Consider the following 8,584-nt stretch of genomic DNA (forward strand, 5'->3'; position numbering starts at 1 on the left):
CAGCCGGGTGACATCACTGCCAGCAGCCGCGCCGGCGCTTCCTGTGTCACATTCCCCACTGAAGAGCCTCTTGCCAAATCCTTGTCATTCTACACAGTCTTTTTAGGAACAAATGGTCTAATTTTAGCCTGAGTGCCACGAACACCTCCCTGAAATAGACTTTGACACTCTCCTGCCTTGTGCATGTTCTTGAGAGCTTAAAAACAAAATCTCTGGTCTTTAGGGTCCATAGCTAAGGCATCTGTCAGCCTAAATTTGGGCAGTAAGAAATATTGAGTAGTGTCATGGGGATACTGTTGTCACTGCTAGACCCATGCTGAGCTGAGCAAGGACAGGAATGTTCCAGAGAGGCAGAAACTCAGGTGATGGCCCGTTACAAAGTTGTATGAATCTGGTCCAATCTGGATGAGTTGTTCTGTAATTCAAGGACTTTGCAATAGAAATAATTTGTTGTTTTCTGGACTGGCTGCAGCCAGATACGATGTTTAGAAGTATGGTGAATGGACTCACAGAGTGTCTTCTGTGGTTTGCCCAGGACAATTGCCCTAATCACCATCCTCTCTTTTTGGGGTGTAACTGGATGAGCACTGGCTTAGGAGTCAATAAACTGTGGTTGCGTCCCATAGCAAGGTCAGTTCGCATTTGCTGTGCTGTTCTTGAAGGGCATGTGCAGCAGTGACCTGCTTTGAGAACTTACAGAACAATTAGGAATTACTGTGATCTGAGGACAAGGAGCACAAACTCCACAAAATCACTGGGCTTTTGTGCTCCTGCCTTTTGCTGTTTCCATGAGCTCAAATACGCAAGCTCTTGTACTGAAGGATCAATGCAAGCCTGAACTGCTGTTTTTAATTAGCATAGAGTAAAAAGCCACATCTTTAAATAACTCTAAATAGGAAAGGAGAAAATGTTTTCAGGCAGCTGTTGTCTTTATGTTGCTCTGTTGTGATTGACACACATCCCTTTTGTTCCTTTATACCTACTAATTAAGCAGCTCCTTGTATCTGCAGGTAAGTTGAGCAGCTAATGGACTCCCTGCAGTCTCTAGTTGCACCACGTCCTGAAGGATAAATAGGAAAAGGCAAAAAGCCCTTGGGCATCCAACTGGATCCTGGGCAGATTTGTCCAACGGGCCTTTTCTGACCACCACTGAAAGCAGGAACATGAGACAAAGACCAATAGCCCTGGAGGCTGCCAGGGTCGCTGCAGGACCTGGTCTCCAGTGGGCGCAGGACTGTTCACTGGAGGAGCTTCCCAGCTTGCCACCATTCAGCAGAGGACTAAAAATACTGTTGGCTCACGTAAGGTGAGTGCAAAGTGGCTGGTGTTACTGAATACTCTAAAAACCAAACCCCCAGCACCTGGCTCCAGCTGGGCTTTAATGGGTGAGAACAAAGCAGGACTTGGTGTGCTGAGCATCCCAGCAGAAGCTGGGAGCACACCAGCACGTTAATGGAAGGACAGAAGGGACTTGGGGGACGGGGCTTCTCCATTCTGGGTGAGCAGCTGAATTACCCCAACTGCTGCACAGGCTGGGGTAGCTTTCACTCTCTTTCTCTAGCTGTATCATCCAGGACCTTTGAAATGTCATTGGCAAAAACTTTGTCAAACTGATTAATGTAAATTAACTATTTTTGTTTCCAGCTTCCTACCTCCCCTCTCATTTTGACATGTGTCTTTTAAGAACAACCTTCTTAACACCCTGAAAAGCAGTGCAGAGCCCACAGATCAGGTCATTTATTGAACAAGATGTTAGCACAGTAAAGTGAGCAGCCTTGATTATTTTTTCTTCTTTGGCTTCCATTTCTGCATCTGGGCCATAGGGATCATCCCAACTACTCCAGGATATGTGCTGTTTTCTATTTCATATTCCTAATCTGCCTCCCTTTTTACCTGCTTTCTGGTTTCAAGGGCACGTTACCATTTAATGCCTTGTCTTAAAAGACTTATTTTGCTCTTCTAACTTCTGTCCTTCTCCACCTCGAGAGGAAAATGTTGTGGCAGCTCAATGACATTCCTTTCTTCTCCTTTCACTGCCTGTGACAAAGTGTGTGTGGGGCTGGAGTCCAGTCTTCTCTTGTGAATGTGCCGTTTATCAGGCAGGTCTGTAATGACACCTGGCGTTCAGTGTAGGAAAACGCTGATTATTGTACTGTCCTGCTCTGGCCTTGTGAGAATTCAGGTGAGAACAGGCTGGCTGAAAGACACCCAGATTCTTGTTTCTAGATCTGCAGAGACAGCTTATTATCCAGACTCTGGATCCCTGTAACTCAGCACTATCACTGCTGCAGGATGGCTACAATAATCCATATGATCTTTATGGAAATGAGGAGTAACCTTTGAGCTTTACTCAGGGAAGGCAATGGAGAAACTAACTTTGTACGTCAAACTCAAAAAGGTCTCTACAGGATTTGTCTTGTTGAAGGTCTGTTTCTGTGCCTTTGACCAGGTTGAAACCACTACCCCATCGTAGAGTAAACTTGAGACTTCGTGTTAGTCTGATTAGTCCAGAAGATGTTTCATCTTACCAAAGGTGAGTCTCTGAGTTAGACCAGTCAACCTGTCCAGCCTCAGCCTTCACCCACTCCAAGCCTTGCTGCATGTTAGGCATAGAAAACTCAAAAATCTTTGGAAATGAGCCACCATATCAAAGCATCAGCCATATGCATAGAAAGCAGCTCATCACTTCCTCCTTCCTCTTTGGAGAGGGATTGTTCAGAGTTGAACCAAATTATTTTTCGTTAATAAACACTAATTGCCATCTATCATCAAGCACACAGGGCCATTTTCTACTATTTTCTAAATTAAAAATCTGCACTGAAGCCTCTGAAGAGATGAAGATCAGAACAGGCTCAATTTTTCATGCAAATAACTTGCCTCTGATCTTGACCCAGGATTTTCATAACAATTAGAGGCAGCGTGGGGCTCGGGTGGCCCTGAGCTGCCCCGCAGTCCCCAGCTGTCCCCAGCTGTCCCTCTCCTCTCCCCGGCTCTGTTCCTTTCATGCCAGCTTATGAGGGGATACGTGCACCTGAGGCATTTTCCTTCACTGACTTGAAAGTCGTGGCTTTTCAACAACATTTATCTCTGTTCCCTCTTTCCTGTTTTGTTTTTTTGGTGTTGTTTGTTTGTTTGTTTTCCCCATTTGATCCCATTTGCTGAGCACTCACAGGAACCAGATGAAAGGGTTGCAGCCTTTCAGTATCCGTCCTGGGCACCACCCTAGATTTATGTAGATATATAGACTTATATGTATGTGTTTGTCTACATGTGATTGTCTGTCTGTTTAACACTGTGCAGCTTCCACATGTCTCCAGTTAGATAAACATCAAGCATTTAAACAAAACCCAACCCACCACCATCCCCTTGGCTGGCTTTAAAAAGAGTTATTTTTTTTAAGTGTTTGATTTGTATTCCTCATGGCTTTCTGTGATGTAGTTTGCTGTAATATGATTTTTTGTTGCAACCATTAAGCACTGCTTTACCTCCCTTAAAAAAAGACCTTTCTCTTGTGCAGCAGTAGTGCTCTACATGAGCCTGTCGACTGGGAGAGGAGATGGGCCAAACTCTCACCCTCACACTTGTGCTCCTGTTCCCATCAGGATGGTTCCCTCATACTGGAATTGCAGCCAGCAACAAAGGGTTAATAATGTGTACACCCCACTTACAAATTAATTGGACTCTGTGCAGAGTTACTAATTGTCAACATCAGGAAGTGATTCAGTTTGCTTTGATTTCTCTGAGTTTTTCTTGGAGATCGCTGGATTCCAGTGACACACCAGGCTGTCATTTTGGACGCTGTAGTTCTTGTTACCAAGAAGCCAGTAGGTTTTCATTTTCCCTTTGCCCTGAAACAAGAAAAGGAGAGCAGAAAACAGCTATTTTCATGGGGGATTAAGCAGAGCATCGCTATGGCCAAGGCTACTACCTGTACTGCATTTATTACCTCTCCTTCTCTTTTAAGTGGCTGCTCTTTGGAGAAAGAATTGTAATTTATATGCATTTTGTGTGCTAATAATTCTTTCAGTTCAGAGAAAGGGCTTGCTGGTCACTAGCAGTATTGCTGAGGATTTAAAATCAGCTTTATACCCACATGTCTTCATAACTGAATCCTAACACTTCCACCCACATTTGTGTGGTTCTGGGCAGGTGCGGACATAGCAGCTGCATTTCAAAGCACATAGTAACACTTCTTCATCAATTAGGAGGAGTAATGTATGACCATTTTCAACTGAATTAGGAAAAGAACCTTGGGGCCACAGTTAAAAATTGACTTGCAGTTCACAGAAGAGCAGTGGCCAAATCTTTCATTTCTCTTTCCTACCTCATTAAACATCTTTACTGTTGCAACGTTACAGAAAAGCTGTTACCTTGACTTCAATTTCTCCTCTCGGTTCAATTTCATACGCATCATCTGTGAGAAGGGCGTCATATGTAGCAGAACTGATATGGATCTTCTGCGCTAGGATTCAGAACAGAGCATTAGAAATGAATGATTCCCCTGTTCCCAGAGACCACATACCAGCCCTCCTGCATTTATCAGCCCAGAGTTTCCTCCTCCTCTTTGGAAAATGTCAGGTTGAGGAGGACGCCCAAGGAAGGGGAAGGTGCCTTACGCAAGCTGGTGGACTCCATGCGGGAGGCTGTGTTTACAGTGTCCCCAAAAAGGCAATAACGAGGCATTTTGTACCCCACAACTCCAGCTACGCAGGGTCCTGAGAAAATACAAGACAGAGAGAAACCCCAGTAAGAAACAAGTGGAAAAAGTGCAGGGAGATGCCCAGTGCAGACACCTTTGCTGGTCTCTGGGTCCTCGGGGAGCAACGGGAATGGGGAATATTCAGCACATCTCAGATCTGGCTGCACATAGTTTACCTAAGGAGATGTCTTGTTTTGATTAGCTAATTAGCTAATTGATGCTGATATCAGTGCAACTGAAAGAATTGTTTCACAGCCCTTTCTACATTGATGCAAGCAAAAGTCTTTTCACCCCACTGTTACTGCTGGAAGCCAGAGAAATATTCATCCTGGGGTGCTGTGGTGTGCTAGTGGCTCATATAGAAATGCAGAATTCTTTTCTCCTCACACCGTTATTGTGTCCTGTTCTCTTTGTCTCACGCCTCCAGCTCAGCGCGCGTACCTGTGTGTATCCCAGCCCGCAGCTGCAGTCTGCCCGTTGGCATATGGGGGATCACGACCTGTCGAACTGCTGCCACCAGATCCAGAGACATTTTGGCAATCTCGTCAGCGTGTTTGGTGCCATTCCTCTCCGGCAGGCCGCTCACCACCATGTAGGCATCGCCAATGGTTTCCACCTGATGGGAAGAGGCACGTGGCACTAAGTGGCAGGTACCAAGCTTTTCTTTCAAAATGAGAGCAGAATAAAATATATCTCGGGTGTCCGCCACTTGCCAAGCTGCGGTGTAGTCCCTGTGCCTGGGGGGTCTGGCCTGGTGTGTTTGGTATTCACTAGGAAACAAAGTAAGAAAGATCTCAGCAGGTTCCAGGCTCCTTGCCTGCAGGTTCGTACTCACCTTGTAAACGTCGTAAGACTCAATCCTGCTGTCAAAACAGACGTACAGATTGTTGAGCATCTCAACGACTTGCAAGGGAGTGCAGGAGGCAGCAATGCTTGTGAAGCCCACGATGTCCGAGAAAAAGATCGTCACCTGTCACGGGGAGAGGGAAAGCGTCAAGGTGAGGTCTCCAGGCAACAGTGGCAGAGCCTTGGAAGAGTTTGGGGATTTGTGACATTCTGAGCAGAACAGCCTGAGGCACAGGCTGCACACAGAACCACTGTTGCAGAACTGAATAGATAGAATCCTAAATTAACAAGCTCTGGCTGCGAATTGTTCTCTGTTAGTTTGACAGATAAAATGATGCTGATCTCCAAAGTTTATAACGTGCATTTCTCTGAATACCTTGTGCTAGACGAGAGATTGAAAATCAAATGCTTTGAATCTCGTGAGCAGTGATCAACCAATTTCTCTAAGAAGTAGATCCTGATTTTTCTTCTAAGGTGATTTAAACTGTAGTAAAGATCAAAATCAGGTATCTGAACAAACTACAAAATAAAAGCTGCTATATCTGCTCTTGTTGAATTGGGAAATATTAATTGGATTTTGTTTCTCCTCAAGTGATGCTCATCTTTGTTATGATCAAGTAATTTACAGATAAATTCACTTTAAAAACCCCAGATTTATAGAAGAAAGAACAACAGAAACCATAATAACTGAATTGAGGAAGGGAAATGAGTGCTATAGCTGTTGGCAAAGATTTCAGTGTTTCTTCTCTGTCCTGCCTGAAATTTGTCAGTGTTTAAAGTGAAATTGTTCTTTTATTCATCCTTGCTAATAGCAATTAATCCAGAAGAGCCACCTTTTCACTCCCTGTCTTGGTTCAGCTACTTTTGATGTCCTCATCGTTGTGAATTATACTTAATTGTGCAATTACAGGTTGCTGTTTCGATAATAACACCTACAAATTAAATGCAAATATTTATTATTGTGTTCCACAGCTAAAACTAACAGAGTGTCCAGAATTGCAATTACTGTAGTATGAGGATTTTGGCTGTGGTTTGTGCAGCACAGCTGCTAAATTCAGCATTGCCAGAGGCGTGTGAGGCAGAGCTGCAAATAAATAGGTGCCTGGCCCAACCCTGCCCTTGTTTTTATGCTGACAGGTTTTGGTACAGTGACACACTTGAGGCTACGAGATCATCCATCCCCATCATCCTGCTCTAAGTCCTGTGCCCTCCCTTCAGGTATATTTCTAGAATCTTACTGACAAGTACAGACTTGTGGTGGGGTTTTTGTGGTTCTTCCCATATTGCAAGGAGGAAACTTGGTCTTGCTCTTATGTGCTCATGATCTAATGACGCTGGCTGGCTCTCAGGAGCGGGCTCATGAACGCAAAGAAGAAAACATGCTAATATAGGATCTTTGACATCTAAGGCTGCACTTCTGGAAATTTCAACTCTTCTTCCTTCCCCATCAGCCCAAGTGCCTCAAGGCACTTTGCTCAGCTCTTTCCAAAACCCATCGTGAATATTTGGATTTCCATCCACACTGAAATATGGGCACAAAACCAAGTTCTTCAAAATGGTGGCAAGGTAGGTGCTTTTTTAGTCAAATACTTTTCTCTCCTTGGTGACAGCACCCTTTCCATTTGCTAACCTCATCGTAGTTTTCTGCCTCAACTTTTTGGCATTTCCTGAGCTGCTTGGCCACAGATTTTGGCAACATCTGGTGCAAGAGGTCCTCAGCCAGCCGCCTCTCTCTTTTCAAGTCCTCTGTCTTTTCCTTGAGGTTCCTGGCATAATTGTGTATCCAATCTGTCATTTGCTTGAAGGACATGAGGATTATGGGGTAAATGAGGCAGGCTACCACTAACAGACTGATCTTAAGGCTCAGTGTGACCAGGATTTCATTAGATTTTGTGACCAGCTTTTCCTGTGCCCTCTGCAGTAGGCAGCTCTGTGCAGAATGCAGTCCCTTTGCCAAGGCTTCAGTGGGCACAAACTCATCTGAGCCCAGGGATGGGATGAAAAAAGAGATTCCTTCATAGTGGGTGAACTGAAGTGATAAGTTGACATTATCCATCCAGCACTTGCGTACATTCTCTGATGAGAAGACAGCATAGTTCAGAATGGCAAAAAATGGATGCAATGTTGTTTGCAAGCTTGGAGATGCTGGCATTAAATGAGCTTTAAGTGTGGCTTCTCTTATTTGAAGGATGAGTTTAAAAGCTACGATGTCTGCCCAGTCAGGGTTGTATCTCATAGCTCTGAGGTCTTCCTGGAGACTGAAACGCTCCAGCGGTTCAGAGATGGCTCTGGACAGCACCTGGTTGGCTTCAGCATCCCCTGTGCTGTTTAATTTTTGTCTCCTGTCAGCGATGTAAAATCTACAAATGGAGATTTTCTCCTTCTTGCATTGGCAATTCTCGCAATACGGTTCCGCTTCACTCGCTTTGCAGAGGGAGTTTAAATTCCCCAGTAGCCGAGCATGAAACGATGTGTTCAGCTCACTGTGTCGTTCCTCCTGCAGGACGTACAGGCGAACAGCCCACAGCTTGTCACAGGAGACAAGCTCCTCGAGGGCTTTCCCTGTGGTTCTCCACGTTTCCAAGCTGTTGCTCAAATCAAAAGAAACGGCTCCGAGGAGGCTGCAGAGGGAGGCGACGCATGCTGTCAAAATCCTTCCAACTGGTTTTCTACTGCCAGCGTTGGAGGGGGGCGAACACCTAAAACAAAACCAAAACCAACAACAGTGGGGGTGTCTGATCCCTGGGGTGTTTCTTACAGCTCCTAAAAACATAACTAGAGTTAGTAGTGAGATTTAACGATTCTCATGCATTCTGAAACAAAGTACAGGGATCGTGCTGTAGCTGAACGTCATTGAAAGACATATTTTATTATATTTTGTTCCACCTGACGTTTTGTTTTAAAATAAAAGATGCAGTTAAGGGACTGTTTCCTTGACACACTCAGAGCTGCAAAAGCACATGAATGAAATAACAGTTCTTCTGTGAATATTAAGACTGATAAAATAATTTGCTGCAGTTTTTATTCTCTGTGGTACTT

This window comes from Nesoenas mayeri (genome assembly GCF_963082525.1).
Source record: "Nesoenas mayeri genome assembly, chromosome: 24".
In the NCBI taxonomy this organism is placed as follows: Eukaryota; Metazoa; Chordata; class Aves; order Columbiformes; family Columbidae; genus Nesoenas; species Nesoenas mayeri.